Source organism: Bombina bombina, chromosome 2, assembly GCF_027579735.1.
Source record: "Bombina bombina isolate aBomBom1 chromosome 2, aBomBom1.pri, whole genome shotgun sequence".
Taxonomy (NCBI): Eukaryota; Metazoa; Chordata; class Amphibia; order Anura; family Bombinatoridae; genus Bombina; species Bombina bombina.
The window spans coordinates 99,101,825-99,123,418 of NC_069500.1; positions in this window are offsets into that span (position 1 = coordinate 99,101,825).

Consider the following 21,594-nt stretch of genomic DNA (forward strand, 5'->3'; position numbering starts at 1 on the left):
CCCAAGAGGGTTAAGGCAGTGTTGAAAAATAAGGGTGGCCACAAAAACTATTGACACTTTGGGCCCAATTTGGACATTTCCACTTAGGGGTGTACTCCCTTTTGTTTCCAACAGTTTAGACATTAATAGCTGTGTGTTGGGTTTAGTTTGAGGGGAAAGCACATTTACTCTGTTATGCAGGCTGTACATACACTACTTTACATTGTATCAAAGTGTCATTTTTTCAGTGTCGTCACACAAAAAGATATAATAAAATATTTACAAAAATGTGAGGGGTGTACTCACTTTTGTGATACTGTATATATATATATATATATATATATATATATATATATAGGTATAGATATATATTTTACCAAAGTAACATCAAATATATGTAGAAATATTTATTATTTATGTGAAGAACATTGTTATGTCAAATATTAATATTTTTATTTCAGTTAGAGCACATGAGAATATGCAATCAGGTTTGTGCGAGAGTGGGGTGCTGAAACTTCTATGTGCGAATACGTGAACGCGCACATGATATTCTAAGTTTGTTTTTTGCACTCGTCGGGTTAGCATGAGAGTGAAGACAGTTTACTTTCAAATCATATACTTTCAAATAACGCTCGAGTGGGAGAATTAATTAGAGCTTCACTTGTAATCTGGCGCTATGAGTTTAAATTATTCTCACAGCAAAATGTTCATATACAGTAAATATATTGCGGGGGGGGGATCTTGTTATATAAAAAATATATAATGTTTTTAGGTTCTGATTATAAAGCTAATTAGTTGATATGAGTGGCAAATAATAAGTAGTTGGAATTCTTTCGGTTCAGCTCACAACAGATTAACACTTAACCTTGATAATTACTTCAAAAGAAGCAGTGAAAAGATGAATGTTTCAGGTTCACTCATGGCATAGGGCGTATAGCTCATTAGGAAGACAGAAGTGCATACAATATATTTTTAGAATTATCCCTTTGGCCACCTGAAAGGGCTGCAAAGCATTTCATCCTTCTTTGTCATCCAAAAGCCTTTCTTTCTTTATATTATCTTATATGGTCAATATTTTGTAAGTGTTATGGTTTATTTATTAATTCATCGTTTCTCAATATACCAAGCTAACCATGGTAGGTTAGATCAAATGATTAATGACTAACATTAGATAACATGCAAATAAGTTGTAATTGGCTAAATACACATGAGCATTTACAAGTATTTAGTATTTGCCCTTGAAATTTGTGTCTAGATATTAAAAATAAATCATGTTACCAACTGATATGTGTGATGTGCATTTTGAGCAAAGTGCAGGAGATATTTGTTCAAGGCATCTTTTCCTTCATACAATGATTGTATGTGCATTTACTTGATGAACTAGGATTCTGTAATAAGCCATCTGCAAGCCAGGAAAGAGTGGTCATAAAGAGCTGATGAAGATAACGGAGTGGATAGGTTTAAGAGCACGTAGAGATCATAAGAGGTGTCCCAGACAGAATAATTAAGAGCTCAAAGCTCAAATCGGCTGCTAGCAGGGACTGTCAATCATCCAGATAATCCAGACCGCTGCTTCTTAACTTTGGTTTCAGGTGAGCCTGAGAGGATAAACCTCCGAAGCGGCATCCGCTGCTTAATAAATGGAGTCCTATGTCTTTACTGCAGATGATGATCACCCATTGGGGTGGTGACATCACCAGGACCAGAAACCCAAAGTGTAGCTGCAGTTAGGAGCTTAAAGGGACATAATACTCATATGCTAAATCACTTGAAACTGATGCTGTATAACTGTAAAAAGCTGACAGGAAAATATCACCTGAGCATCTTTATGTAAAAAAAGAAGATATTTTACCTCACAATTTCCTCAGCTCCCCAGAGTAAGTGCTGTGTAAAAAGTTATAATTCAGATGCTGCCCAGCTGCAGGTAAAAAAAAAAATAAAGAAATGAACTGCAGCGAATCAGCATCAACAGTGCTGAAGGCATGAACTCTTTTACTGTGATCTCATGAGATTTCACTTAAATCTCATGAGATTTCATACTAAACATCCTTAAAGGGCCATAATACCCAAATGTTTAAACACTTGAAAGTGATGCAGCATAGCTGTAAAAAGCTGATTAGAAAATATCACCTGAACATCTCTATGTAAAAAAGAAAGATATTTTACCTCAAAAGTTCCTCAGTAGCCACCTCCCATTGTAAAGGATTTCTAAGCAGCATTTTAGTGTGTTTGTCCTGGGACATCTGAAGGGACTAGCATCGTGCACTCTCATATTATTTCACCAATCAGGTAAAGGAAGCTTACTATGAAATCTCATGAGAGTTAAGTCAAATCTCATGAGATCACAGTAAGAGTTCATGACCTCAGCACTGCTGATGCTGATTGGCTGCTGTTCATTTCTTCATTTTTTTAAATTTGTTTACCTGCAGCTGGGAGCAGCTGAGTATAACTTTTTACACAGAACTTACTCTGCTGAGCTGAGGAAGTTGTGAGGTAAAATATCTTCCTTTTTTACATAGAGATGCTCAGGTGATATTTTCCTGTCAGCTTTTTACAGTTATACTGCATCCGTTTCAAGTGATTTAGCATATGAGTATTATGTCCCTTTAAACTGAATAGGGAAATAAGATGAGTGTGCATGAAAGCTGTCCCGGAACAGACATACTGATTTGCTGCTTAGATGTCCTTTACAATGGGATGTGGCTACTAAAGAATTATTTAAGTAAAATATCTTTCTTTTTTACATAAAGATGTTCAGGTGATATTTTCTAGTCAGCTTTTTACAGCTATGCTGCATCACTTTCAAGTGTTTCAACATTTGGGTATTATGGCCCTTTAAGGGAATTAGATGGAGGGTAGCTATACAAATCCTTCAATCTCAGCTCCCTTTAAGGGACATGAAACCCAACATTTTTCTTTTATGATTCAGACAAAAAAATACAATTTTAAACAACATTCCAGTTTACATCTACTGTCTAATTGCTTCATTTTTTTAGATATCCTTTGTTGAAAAATAGCTATGCAGATGGGTGAGCCAATCATGCAAGGCATCTATGTGCAACTGCCAATCAGCAGCTACTAAGCCTATTTAGTTATGCTTTTCAACATAGGATATCAAGATAATGAAGTAAATTAGATAATAGAAGTGAATAAGAAAAACAGGCCATCAAAAAGGCCTAGGGACCCCCATGACCCCTTGCTATAAAGCCCATAAGCCCCTCTTTAAAATAAAGCCCCTATAAATAAGTTTTCATAGCCAGGTGATCACTGTAGTAATAGTGATCCCCTGATGGGAATAAATGTGCATTTATTTGGGTAGCGGCTCATGGGAGCCCCTATGTGCATATAAACGTTATATAAATATACCCAAAGGCCCTATATTAAATGAAGATATCCCCTTCTAGTTTTGACTATAGAGTTTAGAAAACAAATAAACACAAGTCTTTACAATCTTATTTATTATAATTTTAATGAAAATAAACATTCTTTTTACACATTTATGTATGAGTTCTGTATGAGTTCTGTATGTCATTATATATATATATATATATATATATATATATATATATATATATATATATATATATATATATATATATATATATATATATATATATATATATATATATATATAATCAATCTGGATAAGGATAAGCACTCGCTGGATTTCAACACAAAATTATTTATTTGGCAGTGACGTTTCGGGGCATTCACCCCTTCCTCAGTCTGAGGAAGGGGTGAATGCCCCGAAACGTCACTGCCAAATAAATAATTTTGTGTTGAAATCCAGCGAGTGCTTATCCTTATCCAGATTGAATATTTCGTTAAGCACCCTGGTCTGTGTCTGGGTTGGCAAGTGAGAGTGCACTTATTTGGAGTCTATATATATATATATAAAATAATATATATATATATATATATATATATATATATATATATATATATATATATATATAAAATAATATATATATATATATATATATATATATATATATATATATATATGTGTGTGTGTGTGTGTGTGTGTGTGTGTGTGTGTGTATAATATGTGTAGGTTTCTCACTGAAAAATTGCCTGCAGTATTGCTTAAATGTGAGCAGCATCTAAAAACTCCAAAACAGCTCAACACATGAGTGTAAATGGCTCTGTAGTTAAGGGGTTAAGAAAAAATCATATTACAGGCTGTTCACTAAGGCATATGCAATGTGTAGTTAAAAAAATCATAAAATGTTGGGTCATTTTGTAATTAACTTATTTATTACTCTCCAAACAGATTGCAATTATAAATAAAAAAAATGATAATCATATTTCATTTGAGTGCAAGTTTTATCATTTAAAAGTGTAAATGTAATTATATTTGAACTCCTGTTTAGTTTGAAAACAGCAAACCTGTTTGTATATGGATATTTAACAGTCCTACAAATGAATGGGTTACCAGGTGTCTAGTATACAGCTGCATATCCTTTGTTTCTATGCATTACTGCACTGTTACAGTTGTGTTTTATTGGTAGTCACTAGGGTGAAACGTCTACTCTGGTTTTGTTACTGGTGACTAAAGGGGGGGGGTAAATCACTCCTTTGTGGGTATTGATATTAACTATAAAGCGCAAAATCACTACTTAATATATTAAAGAATTAGATAGGTTGAGATCTGGGCATAGACTATTGTATGACTCCCAACTACTGCTAGTCTGCTAGTCCAGCCGTGCTGCTGATGTCATCCCTAGTTATATACTGTTATAGGGCTGTTGTTAGCGTTTACAACAATGAACCGGCTATTGTGTGGTCACATAGTAGTTTTAATATAAATCATTACAGGCAGTGCCATATATATTTATATTTATATTTATACATTTTCAACATTTTCAATATTTCCATTTTAATTTGTATGGTCTACTCCATTTTAATTTGTATGGTCTGCTCCATTTTAATTTGTATGGTCTACTCCATTTTAATTTGTATGGTCTACTCCATTTTAATTTGTATGGTCTACACTATGTTATTTTATTTTTATAGGACACTTCTACACTGATTTTAAAGACACAGACTACTATTAGGATCACATTTGGAGGATTTGCTTTTTTGCTTTCACCTCATTATTTGCATTTATCACCATTTTTTCCACATTTTTTCTAAACTTTTTTCACCTCACCACACCAGCTTTATCATCATCTATTTTTGATCGGAACAGCCAATAGAATGCAAGCTCAATCTGATTGGCTGATTGAATCTGATTGGCTGATTCAATCAGCCAATCAGATCTTTCCTATCAGCAAATCGGAATTCGAGGGACACCATCTTGGAAGACGTCACTTAAAGGAACCTTCATTCGTCGGTAGTCGTCGGAAAGAAGAGGATGTTCCGTGCCGGAGGTCTTGAAGATGGAACCGCTCCTTGTCGGATGGATGAAGATAGAAGATGCCCCTTGGATGAAGATGTCTGCCGGTCCGGATGTCCTCTTCTGCCCGGATAGGATGAAGACTTCTGCCGCTCCGGATGTCCTCTTTTGGTCCATCGGTGCCCGGCTGGGTGAACATGACTCAAGGTAGGGAGATCTTCAGGGGGGTAGTGTTTATTTGGGGTTTGGGTTAGAGTAGGGGTATGTGGGTGGTGTGTTGTAATGTTGGGGGGTGGTATTGTGTTTTTTTTTACAGGCAAAAGAGCTGATTTCTTTGGGGCATGCCCCGCAAAAAGCCTTTTTAAGGGCTGGTAATAGAGCTGTTAACTTTTTTAATTTTTGTAATTTAGTTTAGTTTATTTAATTGTAGGTAATTGTAGGTAATTTATTTAATTTATTTATTGATAGTGTAGTGTTAGGTTTAATTGTAACTTAGGTTAGGATTTATTTTACAGGTAATTTGGTAATTATTTTAACTAGGTAGCTATTAAATAGTTAATAACTATTTAATAGCTATTGTACCTAGTTAAAATAAATACAAAGTTGCTTGTAAAATAAATATAAATCCTAAAATAGATACAATATAATTATTTGTTATATTGTAGCTATATTAGGGTTTATTTTACAGATAAGTATTTCGTTTTAAATAGGAAGACTTTAGTTAATAATATTTAATTTATTTTGTTAGATTTAAATTATATTTAACTTAGGGGGTGTTAGGGTTAGGGATAGACTTAGCTTTAGGGGTTAATACATTTATTAGAGTAGCGACGAGGTCCGGTCAGCAGATTAGGGGTTAATAAGTGTAGGTAAGATAGCGGCGACGTTGGGGGGGGCAGATTAGGGGTTAATAAATATAATATAGGGGTCAGCAGTGTTAGAGGTAGCAGATTAGGGGTACATAGGGATAATGTAGGTTGCGGCGGTGTCCAGAGCGGCAGATTAGGGGTTAATAGTATAATGCAGGTGTCAGCAATAGCGGGGGCGGCAGATTAGGGGTTAATAAGTGTAAGGTTAGGGGTGTTTAGACTCGGGGTTCATGTTAGGGTGTTAGGTGCAGAATTAGAAAGTGTTTCCCCATAGGAAACAATGGGGCTGCGTTAGGAGCTGAACGCTGCTTTTTTGCAGGTGTTAGTTTTTTTCCAGCCCAAACTGCCCCATTGTTTTCTATGGGGGAATCGTGAACGAGCATGTTTTTCCAGATAGCCGCTACCGTAAGCAACGCTGGTATTGAGGGTTGAAGTGGCGGTAAATTCGGCTCAACGCTCCCTTTTTGGAGCCTAACGCAGCCCCAGTTGTTTAGAAGCAGCGCTGGAAAAAAAAGACGCGTAGCTAACGGACCCCTTTGGCCGCAAAACTCTAAATCTAGGTGTAAATTATTCCTATTTAAAACTAAACATTTACCTATAAAATAAACCCTAAGACAGCTACAATATAATTAATAATTACATTGTAGCTATTTTAGGGTTATATTTATTTTACAGGTAACTTTATATTTATTTTAACTAGGTACAATAGCTATTAAATAGTTAATAACTATTTAATAGCTACCTAGTTAAAATAATTACTAAATTACCTGTAAAATAAATCCTAACCTAAGTTACAAATACACCTAACACTACACTATCAATAAATTAATTAAATAAACTACAATTATCTAAACTAAAATACAATTAAATAAACTAAACTATATTACAAAAAAAATCAAACACTAAATTACAAAAAATAAAAAAATATTACAAAAAGTTTAATCTAATTACACCTAATCTAAGCCCCCTAATAAAATAAAAAAGTCCCCCAAAATAATAAAATTTCCCTACCCTAAACTAAATTACATATAGCCCTTAAAAGGGCCTTTTGCAGGGCATTGCCTCAAAGTAATCAGCTCTATTACCAGCCCTTAAAAGGGCCTTTTGCGGGGCATTGCCCCAAAGTAATCAGCTCTTTTACCTGTAAAAAAAAAGAACAATCCCCCCCCACATTACAACCCACCACCTACACACCCATACTCTAAAACCCACCCGATCCCCCCTTAAAAAAACCTAAGTCTAACCCCCAAGTGGTCCTGTTCCAGGCGGTGAAGTCGTCTTCCAAGCGGCGACCTCTTCTTCTTCCAGGAACCAGCCGGCGCGGAGCGGAGGAGTTGAAGACCGATGACCGTGGAGCGATTAAAAATGGCGTCCCTTGAATTCCTATTGGCTGATTTTATCCTTCAAATTCAAATCAGCCAATCGGATGAGAGCTACTGTTATTCTATTGGCTGATTTTAATAGCCAATAGAATAAGAGATACTGTAATTCTATTGACTGATTTGAATAGCCAATAGAATGTCAGTAGCTCTTATTCTATTGGCTATTCAAATCAGCCAATAGAATTACAGTAGCTCTCATCCGATTGGCTGATTTGAATTTGAAGGCTCAAATCAGCCAATAGGAATTCAAGGGACGCCATTTTTAATCGCGTACCTTGAATTCCTATTCAGTGTACGGCGGAGATCGTATGAAGAGGATCATCCAGGCTCTATGGCTTGTATTTTAGTTTAGATAATTGTAGTTTATTTAATTAATTTATTGATAGTGTAGTGTTAGGTGTATTTGTAACTTAGGCTAGGATTTATTTTACAGGTAATTTAGTAATTATTTTAACTAGGTAGCTATTAAATAGTTATTAACTATTTAATAGCTATTGTACCTAGTTAAAATAAATACAAAGTTACCTGTAAAATAAATATAAACCCTAAAATAGCTACAATGTAAATATTAATTATATTGTAGCTATCTTAGGGTTTATTTTATAGGTAAGTATTTAGTTTTAAATAGGAATAATTTAGTTAATAATATTAATATTATTTAGATTTATTTAAATAATAATTAAGTTAGGGGGTGTTAGGGTTAGACTTAGGTTTAGGGGGTAATATATTTTATGTAGGTGGCGGCGGTGTAGGGGGATCAGATTAGGGGGTAATATATTTAATATAGGTGGTGGCGGTGTAGGGGGGTCAGATTAGGGGTTAATATATTTAATATAGGTGTCGGCGGTGTAGGGGGGTCAGATTAGGGGGTAATACATTTAATGTAGGTGGCGGCGGGGTCCGGGAGCGGCGGTTTAGGGGTTAAACACTTTATTTAGTGGCGGCGGGGTCCGGGAGCGGCGGTTTAGGGTTTAAACACTTTATTAGGTATTGCGGTGGGGGATTGCGGTTGACAGGTAGATAGACATTGCGCATGCGTTAGGTGTAAGGTTTTATTTTGCAGGCATTTTAGGGAGTTACGGTGCTCCAATACTAAGCGCAAGGCTTGCTATGCCTGCATTTTGTGGCGAGGTGAAAATGGAGTAAGATTTCTCCATTTACGCGTTGTAAGTCCTTACGCTGTATATTGGATACCAAACTGCGCGTGTTTTGTATGTCAGTCTATGGGCCAAAAAACTACGGGCGAAGGCAGAAATATACAAGTGTAACTTCTATGTTAGGCCGTATATGTGATACCAAACCCGCGCAAAATCTGGCGTCGCCGGCTTCTGTGGGCGACGCTGCATATCGGATGGGGCCCTACTTTGGCACTGTAATCCCTGTGGCTTCAGTAAATTTTAATTAACATTAACCCCTTATAATAAAACATTTGTGCCAAAACTTTGTGTCAACGTAGATGATTTATGTTTTTTGTTTTTTTCCGAGCTATTACAATCCATTTAGAGAGCCTCCACTTGAATGAATAAAACCACTCAAATTAATAAACTGTGTGAAAAGAAAATCTTTTATGCACACGTATTACACACTTTTCATCGTGTTTTTGTAAGGTTTTACATGGACACTTAAATAAGCAAATTAATACAATTATGATGACTCAATACATTTTCTCTTAATTTATAAATTAAATTAATTATCTATGAATATTTCCTAAATTTTTGTAACTTCCAAACACCCCACTTCAATTATTAACTGATCATAACAATTTCATTTTAATACTAGTTCCATAATTAGATCCTTCAAGCGGGACTTCAGCAACTGTAAGTTGATCTTCTGGGGTTAGTGTTAGGATTTTTTAAGGTTTTTTTGGTGGGGTTTTTTTAGTTTAGGGATTGGGCTTTTCGTAAACTAGCTAAATGTCCTTTTCAGGTCAATGCAAAAGAGATAAATGCCCTTTTAACAGCAATGCTCATACAAATGCCCTTTTCAGGACAATGGGTAGCTTAGGTTTTTGTTAGAGTAAGGTTTTTTTATTTCGGGGGGGTTGGTTGGGTGGTGAGTTTTACTGTTGGGGGGTCTTTGTATTTTTTTTTTTCACAGATAAAAGAGCTGTTTAACTTAGGGCAATGCCCTACAAAAGGTCCTTTTAAGGGCTATTGGTAGTTTATTGTAGGCTAGGGTTTTTTTTTTATTTTGGGTGGGCTTTTTTTTATTTTGATAGGGCTATTAGATAAGATGTAATTCTTTTTTATTTTTAATAATTTCGTTTGTTATTTTTCGTAATTTAGTGTTTGTTATTTTTTGTAATTTAGTATATTTTTTTGTAATTACTGTAGATAGTTTGTAATTTTTATAGGAGTGTTAGGATTTTTGCAATGTGTATTATAGTTTATTTAACCCCTTAAGGACCAGCGACGTACCCTGTATGTCGCTGGCCTTTTTTTGGGACTTTATTGTTTTATAGCGCGGTCTTGCCACCAGCGTTGAGACTTCTCTATTCCACAAAGCCTGCTGGAGGGAGGGCATTAATAGCATGTTCTTTCTAGACTTGTGCTATTATGTCCTGAAAAAACCCTTAACGACCAGTGACATACAGGGTACATTGTGGTCATTAAGGGGTTAATTGGTAGCTAGTTTAATTTTAGTTTAATAGTTATATTAGTTTAATTGTTAGTTTAAACTTAGTTTTTTTAATTTGACAGGTAAGTTTTAATTTAATTTAAGATAGGGAAATTGTAATTTTAATATAAAATTAGGGGGCCTTAGGTTTAGGGGTTACTAGTTTAAATTAGTTTATTGCTATGTGGGGGACTTTCGGTTTAGGGGTTAATAGGTTTATTTAGTACATTTCGTTGTGAGGGGCTTTCGAATTAGGGTTTAATAGGTTTATTATAGTGGTGGCGGAATTAGGGGTTAATAACTTTAGTATAGTGGGGGCGATGTGGGCGAATGGCAGGTTAGGGGTTAATAATATTTAAATAGTGTCTGCGATGCGGAAGGGCATTGGTTTAAGGGTTAATAACTTTATTACAGTGGCAACAATGTCGGGGAGCGATGGAATAGGGGTTAATCATTTTTATTAGTGGTTGCGATGTCGGGAGCATCAGATTAGGGGTTAATAACTTTATTATGGTGTTTGCGATGCGGGAGGGCCTCGGTTTAGGGGTTAATAGGTAGTTTATGGGTTTTTAGTGTACTTTGTAGCAGTTTAGTTATGAGTTTTAGGTAACAGTTTTGTTGCGTAAATCTCATAAATCCTGGTCTCAGATTGCGTAACGGATCTTGTCGGTATAGGCTGCAACGCAAGCTTTTTAGCCTCACCGCAAAACTCCTAATGGCTGCGCTATGGAAGCCCCATGAAAAAACATAATTTTTGCGTGTGCGGGACTGACGTTGCGTTACAGGCTAAAAGGCTTGCAATACAGCTATAAGACTTGTAATGGCTGCGGTGCTGTTTTATTGCTAAAATGACTATTTTTCAGCGTTAAAACACGAACGCAGAACTTGTAATCTAGGTGTATGTTAGGTGAACTGAGCATACCCCCACACAAAAAAAGTAGGAATACTGAGCAAATAGATTTCAAAACAGGCTAAAAATAGTTTTTAAGTAATCAAGGATGCTGATTTGAAGCTTTCTTATATAAAAAAAAAGCTCTTCGAACAGAGTTTTCTAATGGATTGGAATAACACTGTTGGAATAAATTATTTAAATGAGTTCAAATTTGAAAAACATGCATATGTACATTTTAGGCTCTTCACTTGTGAATTCTAATGGATTTGAATTGATCCATAATAACCTATATTATAAACTGCAGAGCAAAAAAAAAAAAAAATAGAATATGAATATGGAAATCATATGGTTCTAATTCCTAGTTGTACTGATGGTGAGAATATGAATAACAAACAGATTTTTCTTATGTAACTGTTAACCAATATGTTGCACTTTCTGAAGATTGTAGCAAATCTATATAAGCAAGCATGATTAAATTCTATTTACAGTTTATATCCAAATAAGTTCAGGAAGGGTCACTTAACCACCCATTTACTAAGTAATATATAGTAGGGAGATATTGCAATTATTTTCAGAACAAGCAGATGGTATTTATTTTACATGTACTGTATAAATGTTGTTTTTTTTAATCTCTATTATAATCAAATGCAACAGCGCCATCTGCTGAATACTACAGCACACCACATGCTTGTTAATCTGAACAACTTTCACAAGGCGAAATGAGCAATTCCTGTTTTTCCTAACAGTTAATAAATTAATCAAATGACATTGAAGAAAAACACTGAAAATCAAGACAGTGTTGTAGAAATGCCAGTTTTGAAATATCACACATTGCTAATCTTCTGTTTTCTTCTGCTAATTGCCACTTGTTTAAAAGGTTTCAAATTAATAATTAAAAATGAAAACAAGTAAAACATATTTTCACATCTTTATGTAAGTGTCATATATTTAGGAAACATTCTAAGAAATTAACAAGGGATATAAACTAGTAACTCAAGTAACCTAACACTCTATATGAAGAAAAGGGGCTCCAAAAGGGGCTCCAAAAGGGGCTCTTTGTTAATAGCGCTGCAGAATCTGTTGGCGCTCTACAAATAAACGATAATAATAACAAAAGAGTCTCTTCATGTAAAGACAGAAAATTAAGGGCTAGTTTACAAGTGGGGCGCTATTTAGCACTTTCGCTATATCATTAATTGTGCTAGAAGTAATCTTTTCCAACTCATCGGTTTGCGCTGGTATTATGATTTGAAAGTAAAAACTTTAAGCGCTCAAGAAGCTGAACTTACAATATTGTGCGCTCGATAACCTATTCCACCATAGAGGTCAACAGAGAAAGAAAAGTGGAAAAAATCCTAACACCCCACTCTTGCACAAACCTGATTGCATATTCTCATGTGTGCTAAACCGACATAAAAATATGAATATTTTACATTTGAATGTTCTTCATATAGCAAAAAATGTTCTATTTATTCATATATATATATATATATATATATATATATATGATGGTATTTTTGGTATACCATATATATATGTATGTATTATTATTGTTATTATTATTATCATTATTATTATACTTTATTTATGAAGCGCCAACATATTCCGCTATGCTGTCCATGGATACAATTCATATAAATAAAACAATACAAGACTTGTAAGAGACAGGACAAAATTTACAAACACATACAGGAGGAATTGAGGGCCCTATTCCCGTGGGAATTTACAATCTAGAAGGGTAGGAGGTTGAGAAACAGGAGGTGAGGACTGCAAGATTGAGAAAGATGTTAATACAGAGTAAGATGAGGGAAATGTTAGATAAGTGAAATTAATTTATAATTTAGTTAGGTGGTAGGTTCTCTGAACAGAAAATCTTCAGGGAACATTTAAAGGAAGAAAGATTAATTAGGACAAAGCCTGACAGCATGAGGGAGAGTGTTCCAGAGGGTAGGTGCTGCACGACAGAAATCCTGCAGTCTAGCATGAGAGGAGGTGATAGTCGTGGATGCAAGGAGCAGGTCATTGTTAGATCTTAGTGGGCGAGCTGGAGTATACTTGTGTTTTAGAGAGGATAGGTAGAGGGGAGCGGGGTTGGTTAGAGCTTTGTATGTAAGGGTGAGAATTTTTAATTTAATTCTGCTGTGAATAGGGAGCCAATGAAGGGACTCGTAGAGAGGTGCAGCAGATACAGAGAGACGGGAAAGGTGGATCAGCCTGGCCGAGGCATTTAGGATGGATTGAAGGGGAGAGAGGCGGGAAAGAGGAAGGCCAGCGAGTAGGTTATTGCAGTAGTCAAGTCGGGAAATAACAAGGGGGTGGATTATTTGTTTTGTGGTGTCAGCGCTCAGAAAAGGGCGAATCTTGGAAATATTGCGTAGATGGTTGCGGCAAAATGTAGAAAGTGATTGTATATGGGGGACAAAGGATAGATTTGAGTCAAGTGTAACTCAGAGGCAGCGGACTTGGGGCGATGGGGAAATGGTGATGCCGTCAACAGGGATAGAGAAGTCAGAAGTCGGTGTAGAGCTTGAGGGGGGGATAAGAAGGAGCTCAGTCTTGGACATGTTAATCTTTAGGTGGTGAGACGCCATCCAGGAAGAAATACCAGATAAGCAGTCGCTGACATTAGAAAGGACAGTTGGAGAGAGAGCAGGGGTGGAGAGGTAGATCTGGGTGTCATCAGCATAGAGGTGATATCTGAAGCCATAACTGTTGATAAGTTTACCCAGCAAAGAAGTATAGATGGAGAAGAGAAGAGGACCCAGAACAGATCCTTGAGGTACTCCAACAGAGGCATAGGAGAGAAGGAGTCGCCAGAAAATGACACGGAAAAAGACCTGTGAGAAAGATAGGAGTGAATACAGGAAAGAGCAGTGTCACAGAGGCCAAAAGAGCTTAGGGTCTGTAGGAGGAGGGGGTGGTCAACTGTGTCAAAGGCATCTGAGAGGTCAGGTAAGATGAGTATAGAGTAGTGGCCAATATGTTTAGCAGAGAGAAGTTATGGGTAAAGTCAGATATTGGGTAATCCTAGGATTACCTGGGTAATCCTGACATTACCCAGTGGCTGTGGGTAAAGCCCAATGTAAGATCATACATTGGGCTTCACCCAGGTAATGCTAGGGTAATGCTAGGATTACCCAAACACCTCTGGATAAAGCTAATAAAATCATACCTTGGGCTTTACCCGGGCATTGCTAGGATTACCCAAACACTTCTGGATAAAGCTAATATTTCATATGTTTGTTTTGTAGCATGTTTTGTTACATTAAACATTAAACACACCATTAGGAATTTAAACATCTGGATAAAGCTAATAAAATCATACATTGGGCTTTACCCGGGTAACGCTAGAAAACACACCAACAGGAAATTAATCATTTTTAAGGAAATTAAACATTTTATTTTTCATATGTGGTTTTTGTAGCATTTTTTGTTACACCAACAGTAAATTAAAGATTTTTATTTTTCATATGTTTTGTACCATGTCTTGTTACACAAACAGTAAATGAAACATTTTTATTTTTCATATGTGTGTTTTGTAGCATGTTTTTTTACACCAACAGTAAATGAAACATTTTTATTTTTCATATGTGTGTTTTGTAGCATGTTTTTTTACACCAACAGTAAATGAAACATTTTTATTTTTCATATGTGTGTTTTGTAGCATGTTTTTTTACACCAACAGCCCGATGCACTGTAATTCCCCCATCGTCACTATCTTTTTTGCCTCTGCCTGGGGGGTTCAAGGGGGGCAAAACATTAGCTAAGCGGCAACTTTATAAATCAAAAGCTTTCAGAGATTTTTTTATTCCAAAATTGAAGTTACCTGAACTCCAATCCAGGGTTTACTGAGCGGGTCTTGTTTTTCAAAAGCACTTTGCAGGCACCTTGTCTAGTCACATCACGCTTTATCACGACATTAAACTGAATGTAGCTCGCTCCCGCTACCAGACCAGAGCGGGAGCGAGCTACATTCAGTTTAATGCTGCAATTGGGCACGCTATGACTAGACAGCGCACCTGTGAATCGCTTTTGAAAAACAAGACCCGCTCAATAGAGCCTAGAGCGAAGTTCAGGTAAATTCAATTTTGGAATAAAAAATCTCTGCAAGCTTTGATTTAAAAAGTTGCCGCTAAGCTAATATTATTTAATTCTGCACTATGTGCAGAATTATATAACATTATTTTGTAGGTTTACTGTCCCTTTAAGCAAAGCAGGTAGCAATCATCTGCTTTTTTCAGACTTTGGGCTTATTCAGGCACTTTCGGATTACTTTGTGCTTTATCCCGAAGACTTTGGATAATGATTTTACATTGGACTTTACCCAGAGCTGCTGGTAATGTCAGGATTACCAAGGTAATTCTAGGATTACCCAGATTTCTGACTTTATTCATAACATATATATATAATTACTAATATATACAGAATATGTTCTATTTATTCATAAATACACACACATATATATTATATATATATATATATATATATATATATATATATATATATATATATTATAGTATTTTGAACAATATATATCTATACCTATATAAATATTGATGATTAAATATAGGTATAGATATATAAATAAATATATTTATAAATACATATGACATATTCTGCTATGTGAAGAACATTGGAATATTTATAACATTTGTGTGCAATATTTTTTTGAACAATTTTTATTAGATGGTGTTATTATGAGTGTAAGTGTAATGTATCTTTGATGTGTTTTGTGACACATTTTTATTTTGTGAAACAGTTAACCACAACTCTGAGGACATGGTAACCATTCTAGCATAAATCGCGATTGCGCTCAAGGAATCCCATTTACTTTCAACTTGTAATACCAGCGCAATTTAACCTGCACGCAAATGATCGTGAAAACCGACAAACTTTTCCACTTGTAATCTGGCCCTAAATTCTTTCAGAACAGGGACTTCGCCACCCTGAAGCTGGAAGGGGGTTGGGACTGAAATGGCAATCACCTATCCACCAGGCCACTGTAAAACTGCTGTGGACTGTAAGATCTAAGTGCCCACATTTGCCAAGTGCAATATTTTTGAAAACGGAAAATCATCTTTCAGCTGAGAGAAATAAAGGCCAGATAGCTGACTCATCAATCAGTCATACGCAGACCATAATGAAAAGGGATGAAGAAATCCTAATAGTACCCCATCCTGCACAAAGACCAAGTGTGTTCCGAAGCTGTCATGCGCAGTAGAGACTGCGCACAAGGACAAACACACCTGGCCTTCTAACTGTCTAGATGACTACCCCCGGCGTCTCGTGTGGTGGAGTGGGTGTGGCCGATGGGCGTGGCGTGGACGGGCCCGGACGTGACATGGGTGTGACCGGATGGGGCCAATGGTGACATGGGTGGACCTGGACGGGGCCGAGCATGACAGCAAAAGAGAAGGGGGGGGAGAGCAAAAGAGAGGGGAAAAAGAGAGGGGAGAAAGAAAGAGCAAAAGAGGGGGGAGAGAGAGAGCAAAAGAGAGGGGGGAGAGAGCACAAAAGAGAGGGGGGAGAGAGCACAAAAGAGAGGGGGGAGTGCACAAAAGAGAGGGAGAGAGAGCAAAAGAGGAGAGAGAGAGAGCAAACGAGAGGGGGGAAGAGAAAGAGCAAAAGAGGGAGAGAGACAGCAAAAGAGAGGGGGAGAGAGCAAAAGAGAGGCAAAAAAGAGGGGAGAAAGAGAGAGCAAAAGATGGGGGAGAGAGAGAGCAAAAGAGAGGGGGAGAGTGAGCAAAAGAGTGGGGGGAGAGAGCACAAAAGAGATGGGGGAGAGTGCACAAAAGAGAGCGGAAGAGCACAAAAGTGAGGGGGAGAGCACAAAAGTGAGGGGGAGAGAGCACAAAAGAGAGGGGGGGAGAGAGCGCAAAAGAGAGGGAGGAGAGAGCGTGGCGTGGACGGGCCCGGACGTGACATGGGTGTGACCGGATGGGGCCAATGGTGACATGGGTGGACCTGGACGGGGCCGAGCATGACAGCAAAAGAGAAGGGGGGGGGAGAGCAAAAGAGAGGGGAAAAAGAGAGGGGAGAAAGAAAGAGCAAAAGAGGGGGGAGAGAGAGAGCAAAAGAGAGGGGGGAGAGAGCACAAAAGAGAGGGGGGAGAGAGCACAAAAGAGAGGGGGGGAGTGCACAAAAGAGAGGGAGAGAGAGCAAAAGAGGAGAGAGAGAGAGCAAACGAGAGGGGGGAAGAGAAAGAGCAAAAGAGGGAGAGAGACAGCAAAAGAGAGGGGGAGAGAGCAAAAGAGAGGCAAAAAAGAGGGGAGAAAGAGAGAGCAAAAGATGGGGGAGAGAGAGAGCAAAAGAGAGGGGGAGAGTGAGCAAAAGAGTGGGGGGGAGAGAGCACAAAAGAGAGCGGAAGAGCACAAAAGTGAGGGGGAGAGCACAAAAGTGAGGGGGAGAGAGCACAAAAGAGAGGGGGGAGAGAGCACAAAAGAGAGGGGGGGAGAGAGCGCAAAAGAGAGGGAGGAGAGAGCGCAAAAGAGAGGGGGGAGAGAGCACAAAAGGGAGAGGGGGAGAGACTAGTCCTATACTATAAAAGGCCAAGTGTGTTTGTCCGAAGCTGTCATGCGCAGTAGAGACAGCACGAGGACAAACACACCTGGCCTTGGATTCCATACCTGATCTGCTGACTGCCGCAAGCATAAGTGGGCGTGGCCGAGCGTGTGCGGGGCATGGCCGACCGTGAAGGGGGCACAGCCTCGCGTGAAGGCCAGTGAAGGGGCAGAGCCTCGTGTGTGTGAAGGGGGCGGGGCCATGAAAGGCCGTGGAGAGAGCTCAAACAGCTCAAGAGAGGGGAGAGAGAGGAGAGATAGATCAAGAGGGGAGAGAGAGGGGAGAGAGAGAGAGAGAGAGAGAGAGAGGGGGGGGGAGAGAGAGAGAGAGAGAGAGAGAGAGAGAGGGGAGAGAGAGAGAGAGAGAGAGAGAGAGAGAGAGAGAGAGAGAGAGAGAGAGAGAGAGAGGAGAGAGAGGGGGGGGAGAGAGAAAGAGGGGAGATGTGGAGAGAGAGAGAGGGGAGAGAAAGAGGGAAGAGAGAGGGGGAAGAGAGGGGGGAGAGAGGGAGGGGGGAGAGAGAGAGGGGGGAGAGAGGGAGGGGGGGAGAGAGAGAGGGGAGAGAGAGAGGAGGGGAGAGAGGAGAGAGAGAGGGGGGAGAGAGAGAGAAAAGGGAGAGAGAAAGAGGGGGGATGTGGATGGAGAGAGAGAGTGAGAGGGAAGAGAAAGAGGGGGAGAGAGAAAGAGAGAGGGGAGAGAGAGAGAGAGAGAGAGAGAGAGAGAGAGAGAGAGAGAGAGAGGGGGAGAGAGAGAGAGAGGGTAGGGAGAGAGAGAGACAGAGGGGGAGATGGAGAGAGAGAGGAGAGAGAGAGGAGAGAGAGAGGAGAGAGAGAGAGGAGAGAGAGAGGGGAGAGAGAGAGAAAAGGGAGAGAGAAAGAGGAGGATGTGGATGGAGATAGAGAGAGAGAGGGAAGAGAAAGAGGGGGAGAGAGAGCGGGGAGAGAGAAAGAGAGAGGGGGAGAGAGAGGGGGAGAGAGAGAGAGGGGGGAGAGAGAGAGAGGGGGAGATAGAGAGAGGGGGAGAGAGATAGAGAGAGGGGAGAGAGAGAGAGAGGGGAGAGAGAGAGAGGGGAAAGAGAGAGATGGGAAAGAGAGAGGGGGAGATAGAGACAGAGGGGGAGATAGAGACAGAGGGGGAGATAGAGAGAGAGAGAGAGAGAAGAGAGAGAAAGAAGAGAGAGAAAGAAGAGAGAGAAAGAAGAGAGAGAGGAGAGAGAGAGAGAGAGAGAGAGAGAGAGAGAGAGAGAGAGAGAGAGAGAGAGAGAGAAAGAAGAGAGAGAAAGAAGAGAGAGAGGAGAGAGAGAGAGAGAGAGAGAGAGAGAGAGAGAGAGAGAGAGAAAGAAGAGAGAAAGAAGAGAGAGAGAGAGAGAGAGAGAGAGAGAGAGAGAAGAGAGAGAGAGAAGAGAGAGAGAGAGAGAGATAGAGGGGAAGAGAGAGAAGAGGGGAAGAGAGAGAAGAGAGATAGAGGGGAAGAGAGAGAGAGAGAGAGAGAGAGAGAGAGTGGAAATTCTGTTTTCTCCAACATTGGTGTGTCCTGTCCACGGCGTCATCCTTACTTGTGGGAACCAATACCAAAGCTTTAGGACACGGATGAAGGGAGGGAGCAAATCAGGTCACCTAAATGGAAGGCACCACCTTTCTCCCAAAAATAGCCTCCGAAGAAGCAAAAGTATCAAATTTGTAAAATTTGGCAAAAGTGTGCAGTGAAGACCAAGTCGCTGCCTTACATATCTGGTCAACAGAAGCCTCGTTCTTGAAGGCCCATGTGGAAGCCACAGCCCTAGTGGAGTGAGCTGTGATTCTTTCAGGAGGCTGCCGTCCGGCAGTCTCATAAGCCAATCGGATAATGCTTTTAAGCCAAAAGGAAAGAGAGGTAGAAGTCGCTTTTTGACCTCTCCTTTTACCAAGGAAGATGAAATCTTTAGTAGCCTCTAAATAGAATTTTAGAGCACGGACTACGTCCAAATTGTGTAACAAACGTTCCTTCTTTGAAACTGGATTCGGACACAAAGAAGGTACAACTATCTCCTGGTTAATATTTTTGTTGGAAACAACTTTCGGAAGAAAACCAGGCTTAGTACGCAAAACCACCTTATCTGCATGGAACACCAGATAGGGCAGAGAACACTGCAGAGCAGATAACTCTGAAACTCTTCTAGCGGAAGAAATTGCAACCAAAAACAAAACTTTCCAAGATAATAACTTAATATCTACGGAATGTAAGGGTTCAAACGGAACCCCTTGAAGAACTGAAAGAACTAGATTTAGACTCCAGGGAGGAGTCAAAGGTCTGTAAACAGGCTTGATCCTAACCAGAGCCTGAACAAATGCTTGAACATCTGGCACAGCTGCCAGTCTTTTGTGAAGTAAAACAGATAAAGCAGAGATCTGTCCCTTCAGAGAACTTGCAGATAATCCTTTCTCCAAACCTTCTTGTAGAAAGGATAGAATCTTAGGAATTTTTATCTTGTTCCATGGGAATCCTTTAGATTCACACCAACAGATATATTTTTTCCATATTTTATGGTAAATTTTTCTAGTTACAGGCTTTCTAGCCTGAATCAGAGTATCTATTACAGAATCTGAAAACCCACGCTTTGATAAAATCAAGCGTTCAATCTCCAAGCCGTCAGTTGGAGGGAAACCAGATTCGGATGTTCAAATGGACCCTGAACAAGAAGGTCCTGTCTCAAAGGTAGCTTCCATGGTGGAGCCGATGACATATTCACCAGGTCTGCATACCAAGTCCTGCGTGGCCACGCAGGAGCTATCAAGATCACTGAGGCCCTCTCCTGATTGATCCTGGCTACCAGCCTGGGGATGAGAGGAAACGGTGGGAATACATAAGCTAGGTTGAAGGTCCAAGGTGCTACTAGTGCATCTACTAGGGTCGCCTTGGGATCCCTGGATCTGGACCCATAGCAAGGAACCTTGAAGTTCTGACGAGATGCCATCAGATCCATGTCTGGAATGCCCCATAATTGAGTTATTTGGGCAAAGATTTCCGGATGGAGTTCCCACTCCCCCGGATGGAATGTCTGACGACTCAGAAAATCCGCTTCCCAATTTTCCACTCCTGGGATGTGGATAGCAGACAAGTGGCAGGAGTGATCCTCCGCCCATTGAATTATCTTGGTCACTTCTTTCATCGCCAGGGAAGTCCTTGTTCCGCCCTGATGATTGATATGCAACGGTCATCATGTTGTCTGACTGAAACCTTATGAATTTGGCCTTTGCTAGTTGAGGCCAAGCTCTGAGAGCATTGAATATCGCTCTCAGTTCCAGAATGTTTATCGGGAGAAGAGACTCTTCCCGAGACCATAGACCCTGAGCTTTCAGGGATTCCCAGACCGCGCCCCAGCCCACTAGGCTGGCGTCGGTCGTGACAATGACCCACTCTGGTCTGCGGAAGCTCAATCCCTGTGACAGATTGTCCAGGGTCAGCCACCAACGGAGTGAATCTCTGGTCTTTTGATCTACTTGAATCGTCAGAGACAAGTCTGTATAATCCCCATTCCACTGTCTGAGCATGCACAGTTGTAATGGTCTTAGATGAATTCGTGCAAAAGGAACTATGTCCATTGTTGCAACCATCAATCCTATTACTTCCATGCACTGCGCTATGGAAGGACGAGGAACAGAATGAAGTACTTGACAAGAGCTTAGAAGTTTTGATTTTCTGACCTCTGTCAGAAAAATCCTCATTTCTAAGGAATCTATTATTGTTCCCAAGAAGGGAACTCTTGTTGACGGGGACAGAGAACTTTTTTCTTTGTTCACCTTCCATCCGTGAGATCTGAGAAAGGCTAGGACGATGTCCGTATGAGCCTTTGCTTTTGACAGGGACGACGCTTGAATCAGGATGTCGTCCAAGTAAGGTACTACTGCAATGCCCCTTGGTCTTAGAACCGCTAGAAGGGACCCTAGTACCTTTGTGAAAATCCTTGGAGCAGTGGCTAAT